This window comes from Tenrec ecaudatus, chromosome 12 (genome assembly GCF_050624435.1).
Source record: "Tenrec ecaudatus isolate mTenEca1 chromosome 12, mTenEca1.hap1, whole genome shotgun sequence".
NCBI classification, from domain to species: domain Eukaryota; kingdom Metazoa; phylum Chordata; class Mammalia; order Afrosoricida; family Tenrecidae; genus Tenrec; species Tenrec ecaudatus.
This window is the reverse complement of record NC_134541.1, coordinates 86,730,551-86,735,610: the sequence shown is the minus strand read 5'-3', so window position 1 is coordinate 86,735,610 and position 5,060 is coordinate 86,730,551. Positions and strand designations below refer to the sequence as shown.

The 5,060-nt window shown below is 43.1% G+C and overlaps 1 pseudogene; it reads right to left on the bottom strand.

The window, feature by feature from the left end:
* Positions 1 to 229: 229 nt before the first annotated feature.
* LOC142462350 (translationally-controlled tumor protein-like) lies at positions 230 to 748 on the bottom strand (annotated as a pseudogene).
* Positions 749 to 5,060: the final 4,312 nt, after the last annotated feature.

Here is a 5,060-nt window from a genome sequence, read left to right as displayed (position 1 = left end):
CATTTTATTTTTAGACAACCTACACGACATTTTTTGTGTTTTTTTCTTAAACAAAAAAAAAAGCCTCTGCTCCAAAAAATAAAGGTCACCGCTCCAAGTCAAGGTCACAAGTCGACGCAGAGCTCGTGATGGCATCAGTTCCGTTTGTCTCGGTCCTAGTGTCGTGTGGGCGGACCGCAGACAGCTAGGAGGAGGGGCGGTCGGGCGGTCGGTCGTGCGTTGCCCACTGTCAGCACTTCTCCATCTCTAAGCCGTCCTTGAAGAAGATCATGTACGGGGTCCCGCCGCCCTCGCGGTAGTCCAGCAGGGCCACCATGCCGTCGGGAATCGTGTTCTCGCCCTGAAAGAACTGGTACTTCTTGAAATTGGCGAGGATGTGCTTGATCTACTCGGCAGCCCCGGTCATAAAGGGCTTCATGCGTTCCGGCTTCCGCTCCTCCAGCTTGCCTTTGAGGGATTTCATGTAGTCCTTGATGTACCTCTTGTAGGCCTCCTTGGTGAAGCTGGTCTCCTGCAAGTGATGGTTCATGACGATGTCCACGTCGGTGACCACCTTGTGCTCGGGCCCGTCGCCCTCGGGGCCTTCGGCTGACGCGTTGCCGCCGATGAGCGCGTCATAGATGTGGCCTTGGGCCCTGCGGACCATGGTGCCCTCCACTTCCAGACACAGCCCGCCCGTGATCTCCCAGATCTTGTACACGTCAGAGAACAGCTCATCTCGGCTGATGAGGTCCCGGTAGATGATCATGACGGTGGCGAGAGGGCGGTGGCTGCGCTGGCTTCGGGCAGCTCGGAGCTCCAAGAGGACAGCGCTGAAGGGAGCGAAAGTTACAGTTGGTGCTGGGGGAGGGGCGGCCGGCGCAAGGGGAGGGGCATCTGGCAGAAGGGGCGGGGTGCTTTTCAACACTTTCAAGATGTCTTTTGAAGCAGATTTATCTACTGTCATGGTTCACTTGATCTCTTGACTTCTGCTTCCATGGGCACTTATTGTGCATGCAAGCAAGATGTAATCATTGACAATCCCAATATGTTCTAAAATTCTCATTATGCTATGTATTGGTCCAGTCACATAAAATGTAACTTTCTACCCACCCCAATGGGAAGAGAATGACTTTCTGTTTGTGAAAGCCTTACAAGTGTTGTATTTATTTCTTTCATAATGAGCATGTGTAACAGAAAGCATACAAGTCTACTTTTGGGGTGAACTGGGTGTAATCTATATTGAATTTTGAAGATATGGATTTACTTGCTGTATTCAATATAAACAGGGCAAACAGATTGGTATGTACTGCTCACTCTCTATCTCTTTTAAAGCTCAGTACCTATCCGGGGCCCTCATTGTGTTTAAATATCTTAATTATATGCAGAGGTTCATTATCTGTATCAACTTTCTGGGGTCATAATTCTTTGTAGTGTAGTAATTACGTAATGATGTCAGTTTTAGAGTCTGGTCGAGTAGTATGCTCAGTGGGTCTATTAATCAAGAGATGGTGGCTTCAAACTCACCAAGTTTCCAATTGAGAAAGGTGAGAAGTTTGCTCCCATAAAGACATATTTTAGTTTTTATCAAAGTACCTGATACTTCCTCTTGAGTGGAAATGGAATGGTCCACGTGTACTTTATAGGAGAAATATGTGGTTTTTCTAATCCCAGAAAGAATTACAGTCATAAAAACTCACAGGGGCAGTTCTACCTTGTCCTAAATAGTTATTAGTCTGCTCTGATGCAATGGCAGTGAGAATATTTTTACTCTTATTCTGGATTATGGTATATAATGAAAACATTTTCAGTTGCCTGCAGGGATGTGGGTGATTTTTCTGTTTTCCTGATAGTAGGACATGCAATAGGGCCAGTAGTTTGGGGATCCTATTATGGACAGCATTGAGGGAACTAGGGAGCAATTCTAGTCTGTCCAATGATTGGCTATGAGGGGGAATGGACACAGTGTTACTGGGCTTGATTTATTTTATGTTGATGATATAAAATGAAACTCTGATGGATCAGTTGTGATGGTATCATGTGTGAAGACATTCCATGGTAAAGGGATTCAGGCTGTTTGGTAAATCCTTTACTCCCTTCATAAGCTTTCTGAGATAAAGGTAAAGGGATTATCCTGAGGTATAGCAGCACAGCCTTTCATCTATGAAAGCATTATAGAGAATTGAAAAGAGAGATGTAGGACCTGACTACAGCAAGAAAGGAGACCTGGATCAGAGTTCTTCTGTGGACCAGCAGTCCCTACACAGTGAACCTCCTAGATCCAAGGTAATGTTGAAGCACACATACACATACACAGTGCTATCTAAAGCAAGTTAATCCCACAGATAGTCCAAGCAGACAAGGAACTTGCCCCAGAAGCAACAGAATAAGAGAGGCTTAACCTATGGCTGATAGGCTACGTAACATAAGCCACAGAATTCTACCCACCTAATTTATAAGAAAATACACTTTAAACGGAAAACCCCCCAATTAGTGATGATTCCTTCAAAACACACTTAAAAACTAAGAAAATGTGCTGGACTCTTCTTCAGAGCTCAACACTGAACACATCTGGTTGGATGCCATTTTTGGAAGGGTATTGCCCATCCCTCTTCCCTTTCACGTTCTTCAATGTTATTGAAATCACTTGGATTTATGGAACAGTCGGTTTTTTGTAATGGGTTAGGTTCTTTATCGGCTTGCTTGGCCAGGATTCTCAGAAGGTTAACGATTACGATAATGTCAGCCTAGGTGACAAGTAATGCCATCACATCCATGAAGAGATTTTCTGTCAGCAGCCAGAAGTGGGAGGTGCTATCCTGGTGGGTGTGGTTTCCCCCAGTATTAATGTAAGTGGATTCTCTCTGTAAGCTGTGCAGATTTGGCCAGGTCCAGGGCCTCACCATACTTGTGCATCTCCAGACTTGAGACAGCATCTTGCCATATTTCCTACATAACTTGGATTCATCCTTCTGCATAGCCTGGGAGGATGCAGCCTACCGTCCCACGTTCCCATCTTGGATTCCTCTGGTACTCACCTACTTGAGTCAAGAGAGTGGTCCAGAATGATATCTGAGCCTTGAAAGCCTCTACAACTGTGAATTGAAAAGGTGAGTAGTGTGACTAGAATTTTTTTCTAAACATTTCTGACACGGTGTAATGGTGGCAGGATGGGATTAAAAGTGAGGCTTGCTTCTTTAGTAAAGGGCACAGTCTCTGACACTCATGGGGAAGCACTGATTCAATAACAGTCAGTGACTAAAGGTGCGGGGGTGAAGATTTCAGAGAATGGAGGTCACCCACCCACTTGGCCTTCCTTAAGGTCTGACCAGATGCAGCTTACCCTTCATGGGTCAGGATTCCTTTTGGAGAAGATTCATCAGAATGAGCACAGGGACCCACTCAGCATCTTGGAGCTTCCCATCCAGAGTTATGTTGCAACATGAGGCTTCATCCATTGCCCCTCTGGAGCGGCTGTCCATAGAATTTTCCCACTGTTGTTCATGGCAGCTGTTGCCTGGAGATAGAGGGAGACAGTGAAAGTCATGGTGGAGTCCTGGCTCTTCATCTCGCTGCCCCTGGTTGTTCTAGTGACAAACTCACAGGACATCTTTTGCTTGTTAAAGACAATCTTCATATTCTAAGTTTCCAGAGCTGTTCAAGAACATTTGATATTTGGTTGTGTTTAGTTTACAGTGGCCCATGTTTGTCTGAGAATTGTGCCTCATAGTGTTTTCAAAGGTTATTTTTTTTCAAAAGTCAGTCACCAGATCTATCTGTTAAAGTGTCTCTGAGGAGAAAGGAACCATCTTCTCAGTTAGCTGCTAAACATTGTAACTCTTTGTGTTATTGGGGGTTCCAAGTTTAATTTCACATTTATTCAAGAGGGAAATTGACACCTTGTGTTGTATTTATTTTGGAGGATTTAAAGAATTTTTAAAATTATGGTAAATTCTTCCTTTTAAGCTTCTTGGGTTTGCATTTGTATTTGTTTTGTTTCACTTTCTAGTAAAATTCTCTGACATTTAAGGAAAAGGCATTTCTTTTAGAATGCTGTTGTTGGTGTTGCTGAGATGACTACAAGGTGTGACATAAGTGTGGTTCAACTACAAGCCCAGGGAGATAACATAGAGCTAAATAAGAGACCGTCATAGTATTTTCACATTAGAATAGAGGCGTCTAACATTACTAAGAATTGTGTAGGAAGATTTGCATTCTGGTGGTGAGAATAATTTTTTATATAATTCATGAATTCTATTTATGAATCATAAAATGTCTGTTATTGACAAGGTGTTTTAGGCTGTTCATGTTGTTAAGAGATATGGAATTGGTCCAGAATCCTACATACCCTCAGCACTGACTCATAGTTAGCCTATATGAAAATGGAGGAAATACTGGAAAATCCGTGGACATCCTCAAAATTGTAATGTTGAAATGAAATGCTGCAGTTATCATGTCACTCTAGCTTAATGAATTGGTTATACTAAGAAAGTGTTTATACTACACACTGCTATAAAGTCTTTGATGTAATCATTCAAATTGTTAATTTGGTCTTCAAATACCCAATTCTTTATAGGCCATTGTCTTCCTTGCAAAATGCTGACAGAGACCTGCTCTGATCTGCCTTGCAAGATGTTGATCTTAATTACAAGATGCAGGGGGGAAACCTGCCCAGATCTTCCTTGAAAGATATCGATTATCTGACTTGTAAGATGGTGACAGAAGACCTGACAAAAGTATTTCTTGCAAGATGTTATTAAGTTTCCTTGCAAGATGGTGGGAAAACATTCTCTTATCTGTCTTACAATATGTTGCTGATACTCTTTTTAAAAGGTGCTGATAGAAGACCTGGTCTGAGCTTCACGGATCTTTTTTGGAAGATGCTGATAGAGGACTGCTCTGATCTTCCTGGCAAGATGTTGCTGGTCTTCCTTGCAAATTGTGAGAGGAGACCTGTTCTGCTCTACCTTGCAAGATTTTGCTGAACTTCCTTGCAAGCAATTGATTGAGACCTGCAATGATCTTCCTTACAAGATATCGCTGGTCTTCCTTAAAGGGTGCTGATAGAAGACCTGCTCTGG